This window comes from Palaemon carinicauda, chromosome 5 (genome assembly GCF_036898095.1).
Source record: "Palaemon carinicauda isolate YSFRI2023 chromosome 5, ASM3689809v2, whole genome shotgun sequence".
In the NCBI taxonomy this organism is placed as follows: domain Eukaryota; kingdom Metazoa; phylum Arthropoda; class Malacostraca; order Decapoda; family Palaemonidae; genus Palaemon; species Palaemon carinicauda.
In genome coordinates this window covers 119,377,998-119,390,698 of record NC_090729.1, presented here as the reverse complement: position 1 = coordinate 119,390,698, position 12,701 = coordinate 119,377,998, and the positions used below count along the sequence as shown (strand labels likewise).

The 12,701-nt window shown below is 42.7% G+C and overlaps 1 long non-coding RNA gene across 2 annotated transcripts in view; it reads right to left on the bottom strand.

The window, feature by feature from the left end:
• LOC137641438 (uncharacterized) overlaps positions 1 to 12,701 on the bottom strand; it is a 53,892-nt gene that overhangs the window by 7,993 nt on the left and 33,198 nt on the right. The gene's annotated exons all lie outside the window — the stretch shown is intronic.

Here is a 12,701-nt window from a genome sequence, read left to right as displayed (position 1 = left end):
TCAGAATGAACTCTGAAGCTCACATTCCTAGTCCTACCTGGTTTTATCATTTTTTGTATATTGTAACTTTTCATAAGATGTTTTATATATAAAATTACCTCTTATACATTGTTAATTTAGACTTATTACATGTTTTGTATTTTATTATTGTATAAACCTGAAATTTGCCTGTAAATGTCACACTATCCACACTTGTCTGTATTATGTACACCAACAGTCTGTAGGCTAGAATCCTTTTCGGACTATCATGTTGTACCTTTTGGTGCTGAATATATAAATATATATATTATCTGTATACAAACTTTTACTTAACCACGTGAAAACCTGAGAAGTACATACAGAAATTAACGGAATAATTCTTTAATTTTTATAGTTTTTCCTTTGTTTTATATTAATAAACTTAAGCTTTTATAAGCCAAAAAAGGGATTTTGACGAAGGAAAAATCTATTTCTGGGCGAGGAACCTGTGTCGCCCAGTAAAATACTCCTATAGCACCATTTCTAAGGCCTAGTTATTGCTAAATATACCAGAGAGAAAAAAGGCATGGAATGCCAGAAATAAACCCAGCTCGCTCGCTCTATGAGTATATTTATAAATCTGTTGCGTACCAAGGGAGCAATAAGTGAAATGAGTATGCAGAGGGATTATTGTACTGTAGAGTAGTGTATCCCTTGGAAATATCCTGCATGGATAATAAGAAGAGATGTAACTACTGTATAGTCAATTTCTTTTAGCGATGCATTTTTGCACCGACTCGCGGCGGTGCCCTTTTATCTCGGAAAAGTTCCCTGATCGCCGATTGGTTGGACGAGATAATTCTAACCAATCAGCGATCAGGAAACTTTTCCGAGCTATAAGGGCACCGCTGAGAGTCGGTGCAAATCTGCCTCGATAAAAGAAATGGACTATAGTAGACATATTCCGAGTCCATAATAGGTACAGTATAAGCTGAACCAGACAAAGAGAAAGTCTTTGCTTCAGGAAGACAGTGAGATAAGAAAAGCATGAGAAGAAATGATCCAGTCATGGTTCCCAAAAGCTTGAATTTTTGTGACAAAGGGCAAAAGACAATCTGATAAACCATGGAGTTTATGGACATGCTCCTAGGTAGTAAAGGCTTGCCAAAGCAGTCATCGGTGTTAAATAAAGAAAGCATGCCTCAAACTTAGGATCATGAGAAGTTTATGTCAAACTCTGCAATACCAGTTAACATTGATACACAAGCCTACGCAAAATCATTTTCCAATATCAGACATAGACTGCTCATATTGAAGCCTCTTTGAATAAGGGCAATAGGTGATTGCTTATGGATGCCTATTCATATCGAGAAATATATAATATTTATGGGTGTTCATCATAAAAATAAACATGATCCATATTCAAAACTATCAAAGATCTCCATACTAGTAACATTATAAATGCAATAATCGTCCTGAAGGACTTCTTTTCACAAATCTGGGGACGTTTTCTATTTGCATGGAATGAACATCATTTCACAAGTTAATCCATAGAGGTCTAATTCTCTCCAATGATTGATTAATTTCAAGTTTTCTGGCATCCTAAGATCAAAGGTTATTGACTCCAAGCCCCAAAAGTATGACCATATTTCTGTTTCAAGAGCCAATCTGTTGCAAACATCTAAAAGGGAAACTTCCATGCACTTAGCAGGGGTGCTATTGCAAAAATAGTTTAATTTTGAATACAGTAAAGCTCTCACAAAGAGCTTACAGATAGGATATCAAACATCAACAAAACAAACAGTGGGTATTCAACTGTTAAGACAAGTATAAAGAATGTGCCATGGAAAGAAGACAACAAACAATAAAAAGAATCACATGACACTGTTTATTCTGAAAATTGTTGTCAATGTTTCACAGGCCATATGAAAGTTAACAAATATTAATAAGACCTATCTACTTTTTTTGTCATCTAATACTATTTAAACATTATTTTACAGTTTGCCTCTAACCATTCCAAATTAATCTTTGCATTTCCAAATTCTTCATTCTAACTATTTTTGACACATGGAAGGCCTCTCTTTCAGGTTTTATTTGGTTCACAGTAATCTAGTTTTATAAAAATATAAATAAGAAAATGACAAATTCGTAGATAATTTGTATTTTTCCTAACCATACAAACCTCAGCTATTTAAATAGGGTATTACTTTTGGCGTAGCTGAAATGACGAGCCATTAAATTTTAACGAGGGTTAACTACCCCCTCACTAGTTAGCGGGGGGTAGGGGAGGGGTAGCTAGCTACCCCTCACACACCGGTGAACTGATTCACTTCGCTTAGACGTAGGACTTCACGGGGGACAGGGCTGGCGGGCAAGTATGATTAAATAGCTAAGGTTTGTATGGTTAGGAAAAATACAAATTATCTACAAATTTGTCATTTGTTCCGTAATCGAAATACAAACCACGCTATTTAAAGAGGGTGACTTAACCCTTAGGTAGGGTGGTAAGTCCCAGCCTTACTGGCTTTGGCTTTGCTCGGGGACTCAGAATCCGAGTGTGTAGTACTCGAGATAAGGAGTCCCTGCACCTCGCAAATCCCTTGCTCTGCAAGGAACGTGCGGCCTACATAAGCTTGTGCGTGAAGGAATGAAGTGTGACTCGTCATAGGAAGTTGACCTGGAATCCTTTAGATGGAATTCTAGGATAGGACGTTCCGAATACCACCTCGTCAGGGTATGGGGGACGCGACAGTATTATCTTAATACTAGGAACACAAGGAAGCATGGTTTACCTGCAGTGGTTTGAGGTCAGCTGTGCAGAGAACCCAGGATGCTGCTTTCCCCAAGAGAGGGGAGGATGAATAAAAGAGTAAGAGCCAGACATACTTTTTCATTCATGCAGACTAAAACCGGGTAACAATGCCCTCAACCTTCGGCTACTTGTCCATTAAGGAGCCTGAGGTTTAGACCAGCTGTTGTGCAGCCACAACAGGACCAATAGAGAAGGTATCAAGGCTCCTGTGGGTCACGTCCTGCAGGTAGTGGGCTGTGAAGGTCGTTTGACGCTTCCAGACCCCAGCTTGTAGAACCTGCGTCACTGATTAGTTTCTCTTGAATGCCAGGGACGTAGCGATGCCTCTGACATCGTGCGTTCTAGGGCGACGTGACGGAGGAGGGTCTGGATTCAGGGAATGGTGGATGACCCTGCGAATCCATGCTGAGATGGTGTTCTTAGTGACCCTCCTCTTCGTCCTTCCTGTGCTCACAAACAATGCTCGCACTCGAGGACGGGCTGCGGCTGTTCTCTTAAGATAAAGCCTCACACTCCTTACTGGGCACAGTAGGAGATGGTCTGGGTCATATGTTACAAAACGGAGACTCAAAATCCGGAAGGAGTTGATCCGTGGTCCGGAATCCCAGGATTTTGAGTCTTAGCCACGAACTCAGGGACGAACCCGAACGTTACCTCCCCCCATCCCCTTGAATGGGCGACGTCGTACGAGAGACCATGAAGTTCGCCGACTCGCTTGGCCGAGGCCAATGCGAGTAGGAACACCGTCTTTCAAGTCAGGTGACGATCCGAAGCCTGGCGTAATAGTTCGAACGGAGGTCTCTGAAGAGACCTGAGGACTCAACCACGTTCCATTGAGGTCTCACTTCCGACTGAGGGCAGGTAAGCTCGTCGCTTCGTATAAGTAGAGGAAGTTCCAGCGAGGAGGAAATGTCCATTCCTTTCAGCCTGAAGGCTAGGCTTAAGGCTGAGCGATAGCCTTTCACTGCCGAGACTGAAAGGCACATTTCTTCCCGCAAATACACAAGAAACTCCGCTATTGCTGGAATAGTGGCATCGAGGGGAGAGATACCCCTTCCACGACACCAACCACAGAAGACTCTCCACTTCACCTGGTAGACCCCTGCGGATGACTTTCGCAGGTGCCGAGACATCCTTTCCGCAACTTGTTGCGAAAAGCCTCTCTCTGTGAGGAGATTGATTGATTGATTTAAAGTTTTCAGGCATCCTGACATCTGAGGTCATTGACGCCGGTAACATTTAATTTATGTATACAAAAATAAACAAAATAAAATAAAAAATAAAAGTATTCAATTAAAATCATAAAAGTTGAATGTCATAAAAGTTAAATATTTTTCAGAAGACCTGCTTCTGAAATAAATCTAAAAATGCCACTTGCATGGTAGGACACATCATTTCCAAGAATCTTGGCAAGGATGAACCTGCCACCCTCACCTCGAGCCTCAAACAAATATCTATTCCTTAAGTTGTTGTAATTGGGGCATTCGGTCAACAAATGCCTTACTGTTAGCGGTACTAAACAGTCGTCACAATACGGTTGGTGTTGGCCCATCAGCAGAAACTCGTGTGTCAACCGAGTGTGACCAATACGGAGACGACAAAGAGACGTCTCCCATTTTCGGGGCATCATATTATACCTCCAAGGAGATGTGTCATTTGTTATCTCTTGCATTTCATTGCCATCTTGACTATCCCATTGCTGTTGCCATTTATTGCAAACCAATTTCTTGATGTCAGGTAAGAAATCATTACAGGGAATGGGATACCTTCTTGGCAGCAACTCGGATGCAGCCTCCTTAGAGAGTGAATCTGCCTTCTCATTCCCGGACACACCTACATGTGCTGGAACCCAACAAAATTGAACTGTTATACCTCTCCGTCCAATAATGAAAAGCCATTCTAAAATCTTTAAAACTAGAGGGTTATTAGAATTAAAAACTTCTATAGCTTGAAGGACACTCCTTGCATCACTAAAAAATGTAAAATTACCCTCCTTCTCCAACGCTATTTTCTCAATAGCGGTTAATATGCCATACAGTTCGGCAGTAAATATGGAAGCGGTCAGAGGAAGTGCACCTCTACAATTAAAACCATTACTATGTACTCCAAATCCAACGCCAGCATCAGATTTGGAGCCATCAGTATAGATAAAAGTTGATCCTCTATGTTCTTTAACATGTTCATTAAAAAGAGACCTGGCTTCTAGGTCTGGCATATTCTTCTTATCTCCAATAAAATATTTACAAAAAGATATCTCTGGTAACTTCCATGGAGGCGTTGATGATACCTTGAATGGAAGTACCTTATTTCTAATTATATCCAGACTATTTAATAATCTTTTCACCAGAAAGCCATAAGGTTGAGGAGACTTTGGGTGCAACTCAAAGTATGATGCGTGTCTTACAAGGCTTGCAGTCTGAAAGGCTAGAGTGTTAGGGAGTCTTTGCAATCTAAACCAATACCGAAGAATGGAAGACATTCGGTAAAGGTCTAGAGGTAACTCTCCAGCATCAACAAGGAGACTTGGGATAGGCGAGGTTTTAAAAGCTCCAGTAGACAATCTAATACCTGCATGATGTATCGAGTCTAATATTTTTAACCGGCTTGGGGTGGCTGAAGAATATACCTCACAACCATAACTAATTTTGGAAAAAATCAAGGCCTTGTATAATTTTAAAATAGTATTGCGGTCTTCCCCCCACGATGTATGGGACAATACTTTTAAGATATTCAGAGCTTCAACACATTTAGCTTTTAATTCTTTTAAGTGAGAAACCCATGTAAGCCTACAATCAAATATCAAACCTAAAAATTTAGCTTCTCTTGCACATGGTATCCGTTGACCTTTAATGTATATATCCGGGTCTGGATGTACTCCCCGGATACGACAAAAATGGACAATGGTAGCTTTACTTGTCGAGAACTTAAATCCATTCATGTCAGCCCACTGGATAATTTTATCAATAGAGAGTTGGATTTTTCTCTCAACCATTGCCATTCTAGTGCCAGCAAATGATATTGAGAGATCATCCACAAATAATGTTGAGAGAACATCCTGGGGAATGGCTGAGGATATCCCATTAATTGCTAGTGCAAAAAGGGTTACACTCAGCACACTACCCTGAGGAACTCCTTCTTCCTGGCACTTACTCTCTGATAGAGTTTCCCCCACTCTCACTTGAAAAACTCTATGTGAAAGAAATGCCTAAATAGTGGCAGCTCTCCTCTCAATCCCAATTCATGAAGGGTTTTAAGAATACCATATCTCCATGTGGTATCATATGCCTTTTCAAGATAAAAAAATACTGTAACATGGTGCTGTTTGGAAGCAAAGGCTTCACAAATAGAAGACTCAAGTCGTATCAACACATCAGTCGTCGAGTGCATTTTTCGGAATCCACATTGAATCGGTGATAAAATACCTTTCTTTTCAAGGTACCATATCAGCCTTGCATTGACCATCTTCTCCATGATTTTACATAAACAAGATGTCAATGCAATAGGACGATAGTTTGCTGCTAAAAACTTGTCTTTACCGGGTTTTAAAAAGGCTAAAATAATGGCTAGTTCCCAAACACTTGGGTAACTATGATCATGCCATATTCTATTAATAATGCTTAAAATAAATAGCTTTGTATTAAAATGTACATGTTTAATCATTGCATATGGAATTCCATCGGGTCCAGGGGCTGTATCATTGCAATGAGCAAGTGCGGAATCAAATTCTCTTGAAGTGAAAGGAGAATTATACGACTCTTCCCTTCTTGTTGCAAAATTTAAAATTTTCTTTTCTTCACTGCTCCTATACTGGTGACCAGGGGCTCCTTCACACCTGCTGGATACATTTGAAAAATGATTAGCCAGGGCATTGCTAACTTCATTTGCTTCAGTTACATACTGGCCATTCACCTTCAACACTGGTGGTGGGTTGGGGGTGAATTTGCCAGCTATCTTTTTTACTTTCCTCCACACAGAAGATGGTGGTGTTCTACTGTTAATGGAGGAAACAAAAGACATCCATGACTGGCGCCTTGCTTCTTTCATGGCACGACGGAACTGTGCTCTACATTTCTTGTACATAATTAAATTCTCATCAGTTCTGCATCTACGCAATCGTGTTAGAGATCTTCTTGTGGCTCTGTGGAGTGCAGTTAGTTCTGAAGACCACCACGGGACTGGTCGTCGTTTGAATATCCCTGTTGTTTTGGGAATTGAATTGACTCCTGCTGTATGAAGAGTTCCTTTCAGTAGGTCTATGGCATCATCAACACTTTCAAACTGTTCTGCTCTCCCTTCGATTTCACTTAGCCCAGAATATTTAACTCGGTCTGCCTTGTCTAGATTACAACGTGGCGGTCTTTGCAAAGGCGGACCCTTGTTGGTGTTTATAATGATTGGTGCATGATCACTAGTATGCCAATCATCTAATGTCCTCCAATCAAAATCAAGAAGGCAGTTAGAGCTTGCAATTGAAAGGTCAATGCATGACAAAGTACCTGTCTGAACATGGAAGTGTGTGGGCTCTCCTGTATTAAGGAGTCCCACATCCTCATTCTCCACAATTGATGAGATAATATTGCCCCTTGTGTTGGCCAAAACATCACCCCATAAAGGATGTCTACCATTCATATCTCCCAGTAAGAGAAAAGGTTGAGGGAGTTGTTGAATGACCTCTGCTAAATCATCATATAAAATATTATCATTTGGAGGTAAGTACAGAGAGCATATTGTATATTTTCTCCCTATATCAATTTGTACAACAACTGCCTGCAGGGTTGTACGTATAGACATGGGTATTTGGGGAACATCTCGACGAATGTACATGAGACTTCCGCCATGGCTCCCTGCTTGTTGATTATATGGTGTTCTATAGCTAACATACTCTCGAGGACTAGGAGTGTTAGAATCAAGCATACTTTCCTGTAGACATACAATTATGGGGGAATGCTCATGAATTAGGAGCTTAAGTTCTTCATATTTCGCCCTCAAACCCTGACAGTTCCATTGCAAAATGGAGGAGAAAACTATGGATTATTTCTGGAAGACATCTTGGATGAGGTCTTCCCATTAGCAGTTTTTAATTTAACATTATTACCAGTAGGTTTCTTCAAAGGTGGTCTTGTTATGTTGGGTTTTACATTTGTGTTTTTCTTTGTATTCTTTTTATCTATTTGTTGAGGTGGATGGTGGACCTCAACTTGAATTTCTGATTTATTCAGTCCATCTTCTGGTTCATTAGAAACATCAACAGACAAGACATCAAATTTATTTGATGTCATAACCTTAACGTTTCTAATGGAGGGTGGAGAGAGAGATGGAGGTCTCTCTCTTTTGGGATTAATAGATGGTGGGATTCGAGGTTTTTGCACCTTTCCCACAACAGGTGCATCAGGTAAGTTAGTCTTAAGTGGAACCTCCATCAGATCAGGCAAGGACATGGCCTGAGAGAGGTTTGTATTACTTTTTGTAATGGCGCCTGAAGGCTGTACAGCAATGGGCAATGACCTAGTGTTAATACACCGTGGTAAAGCCTCAGGAGGTAATATGGTTACCTCGTTATTTGACATTTTGTCAGATGGTATACTTTTTTTTTAGCTATTGGCAGCGCTAGGTTGGTTTGATTTTAATGCCTTAGCATATGTATTTGATTTATTTAATAGTCTTTTGGCATGGGGCACACTTATATGTTCTAAGTTTGATTTGTTGAGGGCAGCTTCCTCCAACTTATATAGCTCGCAGCTCTTGTCTGTGGATTTGTGATTCGAGCTGCAATTTAAAAACCTGGCTCCAAGTGCACACTCTCCATGGTAAGATTTGGAGCAAATACCACACATCTCATTTTTGCAAACTTTGGACGGGTGCCCAAATTTAAAACAATTAAAGCATTGCAATGGCTTCTGCTTGAAGGGTCTTACTTTAATCCTTTCATTCTCGATAATAATATGAAAAGGTACATCAGCATCCTGGAATGTAAGGATTATCATTGATGTACCAGGGACTTTCCATACATTTAATAGACACATGGCCAGTATCTCCCCCTCTGTAAAATCATATGGATCTCTGTTAAAAACTACGCCCCTTCCGTAGCTAAAATTTAGGTGGGGTTTGACATCTAACTTAATGTCATCATTACTTATTTTCATATTAGACAATATTACCGACTGTGTACTGGATTTGGCATGGATAAGGAAACTATTTTTTCCGAAACGAGATATATCGCCTGGTGCAATAGTTCCTACTTTTTTCTGAATCAATTTGCATATTTTAAAATAATTCCCTGTAACCCCCTTTGATTCAGCTATAAGCCACATCGGTGGTTTTGGATTTCTCTGGGAGGGCATAACCAAATCTGCGTCTTTTTCCAACCAATCGGCAGGCCTGTACACATCCAAATCTTTTGGTACCTTATCGCAGAGAGCAGCCGCAACATTCAAGTTATTAATTTTAATATTACTCAAGTTACTTATTGCACTAAATGCTTCATCATAACTACTATAAGATATCCATGAATCCCAAGTTTCAGCTTCAAGTTTCATCCTTATTTCTTTTATGCATCCATAGCACTCAAATGCTTTACATAGATCATCATAATTTGTCTCTATTGAAATTTGTGTAACATGGAGGATTCGAAGTTTCCTCGTGTTACCCAAGTTACTTGATTTAGAAATATCAGTAGAATGGTCCTTTCCCGTTCCGAGGTCATCAACAGAGCTTTCCCTTATCACATTAGCAGAGGTCGTCAACAATGCCGGGGGAGAGTTAGCGTATCCAGGGGATGGGGGTTCGTTCCTTAAAGAATCCATTAGACGAAAGAGAGAGAAAAGGGTAAGTTTGATGTACCTGCTCGAGAATGTTAGGCCATCACACGTCGGAAAGGAAATTTGCACTCTCCATTATCGGCACAATGAGAGTATACTTCCCAGATGGTCCACTCCATACCCTACCCGAAGGATAGCATCAAAACAGATATAGAGGCACAGGTGTAAGCTGAACCTGCCTGTTAGGACTGAGACCAAGAAATTATGGAATCATTCTCCCTATATCTATAATGACGGGCTTCCGGCCAAAAGCCGAGAGTCCTACCCCAAGCATTGGATCCCCCTGGATTCCGAAGACCCAACACTTGAGAATAGTTCCGCCAAAAAGGTCCAAACCATCTTCAGGATGGCTGAAATCATCCAATACTCTCACATATAGCTTTGAATGCAAACACCTCCCAACCGTGATACCTCCTCCCACTCATCAAAGCAGGCAGCAATAACGGATGTATGAACATCCCCGCCGGGGCTGCAATGGATGTAAAAACATCCAATCTATAGGAGAAAAAAAAAATAATAAATATACTGTATATGTACATAATATATACACACATATGAGGGAAATTTTTCTCATAGAGTTTGGAAAGCAAGACTAAAGAAAGTTTATGAAATTAGGATAAGGTCGAAGTAATATTGAGAAAAAGAAAAAGGTGAGAGAGAGAAATTTAGATTCGAACTGCGGGAGCAATTTCCCCAAGTTCGAGAGCCCTCTTGCCCGTCACCAAGTTTCAGCACGGGAATGAAATGCCGTGCTGAAGCTCAATGACTTCATCAAGGCATTCTCTCATTAAGAGGGTCTGTGAGGAGATGCTGGATAGTCTCCAGGCGTGAAGCCGAAGCGATGCTACGGCTTTGTGGAAGATGTTGCAGTGTGGTTGCTTGAGTAGCTCGTGTCGTGGAGGAAGTTCTCTTGGGAGTTCCGTCAGGAGCTGCAGAAGGTCCGGGAACCACTCTGCATGATGCCATAGCGGAGCTATTAGAGTCATTGACAAGTTGACCGATATTCTGGTCTTGTTGAGCACCCTTCTCATCAGACAGAACAGTGGGAAGGCGTAAATGTCGATGTTGTCCCACCGTTGTTGGAAGGCATCTTGCCAGAGTGCCTTGGGGTCCGGGACTGGGGAACAGTACAGCGGAAGCTTGAAGTTCAAGGCTGTCGCGAACAGGTCCACTGTCGGGGAACCCCACAAAGTCAGGACTTTGTTGGCTACTAGAGGATCCAAAGACCACTCGGTACTCACTATCTGCGATGCTCTGCTCAGACTGTCGGCGAGCACATTCATTTTGCCCAGAATGAAGTGAGCCAATAGTGGAATCGAGTGGACTTCGGTCCATCTCAGTATCTCTACTGCAAGATGGGATAGCTGTTGTGAAAAGGTACCTTCCTGCTTGTTGATGTAAGCCACTAATGCATTGTCGCTCATCACCACCACGGAGTGACCCGCCAGGGTTTGTTGGAACTGTTGAAGTGCCTGATATACGGCCTTCATCTCTAGCAGATTTATGTGGAGGCACTTTTCCGATTCCAACCATAGGCCTGAGGTCCTGTGGTTCAGAACGTGGGCTCCCTACCCTTCTTTTGAACCATCCGAGAACAGCATCAAATCCGGGGGGAGGACGAGAAGGTCCACTCCCTTTCGGAGGGTTTCGTCGGTCACCCACCACTGAAGGTCCGTCCGTTCCGCAGGACCCATAGGGACCAGAATGTCCGGGGAATCGTGGCCTTTATTCCACCGGGACTTGAGCCGCCATTGCAGGGATCTCATCCTGAGGCGGCCATTGGGAACTAGACGGGCCAAGGAGGAAAGGTGACCTAAGAGACGTAACCATGATTGAGCTGGAAGCTCTTCTCGTCTGAGGAAAGGATCTGTGACCCTCCTCAGCCTTGCTATCCTGTCGTCTGATGGAAAGGCTTTGCGGAGATTGGTGTCCAATATCATGCCGAGATATACCAGTCGGTGAGATGGAAGCAGAGAAGACTTCTCGAGATTTACCATGATCCCTAGATCTTGGCAAATTCCCAGAAGCTTGTCTCAGTGTCGAAGAAGGGTCGATTCCTAGTCTGCCAGGATCAGCCAGTTGTCCAGATAACGGAGGAGACAGATGCCGATCCTGTGTGCCCACGAAGAGATCAGGGTGAACACTCTGGTGAATACCTGGGGTGCTGTGGAGAGACCGAAACACAGCACCTTGAACTGGTAGATCTTGTTGTCTAAGCTGAATCTTAAGTACTTCCTGGAAGACGGATGGATTGGGATCAGGAAGTACGCGTCCTTTAGATCCAGTGTCCAGTGTACACATGAAGTCTTGCGGTCTCACTGCAAGTCTGACCATGTCTGCTGTCTCCATGCTGAACGGAGTTTGTTTGACAAACTTGTTCAGAGCTGAGAGGTCAATGACGCCTTCTTTACAAGAAAGTCGACTGAAGAAGCTTGGGGAGCCGTCGACGACCTCCTGGAGAGCATCCTTCTTCAGTATGGTCTCGACTTCTTCCCGTAGGTCTAGCCCCTTTGACGATCCCATGGCATAGGAGCTCAACGACACTGGATTCGCTGTCAGGTGAGGAAGAAATGTTATGAACGGGACGCGATATCCCTGACTGATCACGGAGATCGTCCAGGAATCGGCCCCGAGTTGCTGCCACCTGAATGCGCAACTTTTTAAGCATCCCCCCACTGGTGGACATGCAGGGGGATTGCCAATCCTAGCGTTTGCGGCCTCGGCCTCTCCCTCTAGGATTCTTGCCTCCCCTGGATGACTTTTTGCCCTTCTTGTCTCTGACAGGAAAGGGCTGCTGCTTGGACACCGTCGTCTTTGCTGCCGCTGCCGGTTTGGCCGTCTTGGACTGGCGAGGTTGTTGAGGTGCTGGAAGTTTGTAGGGCTTTGTTGTAAGAGCCCTTTGGAAAAGAGAATCCTGGTTCGACTTTCTCCACCTCTCAGCTGCCTGTTCCACATCCTTGGGCTCAAACAAACTCTTTCCCAGGAGGGAAGAGTGTCTGAGCTTGCAGACATCCACGGCTGGGACCTTCGAGTGGAACCTCTCAGTCACCGCATCACGTCGCTTCAGGATCGAGTTTGCCCACAAGTTCGAGACTTGGTGGGCCAGAAACTCA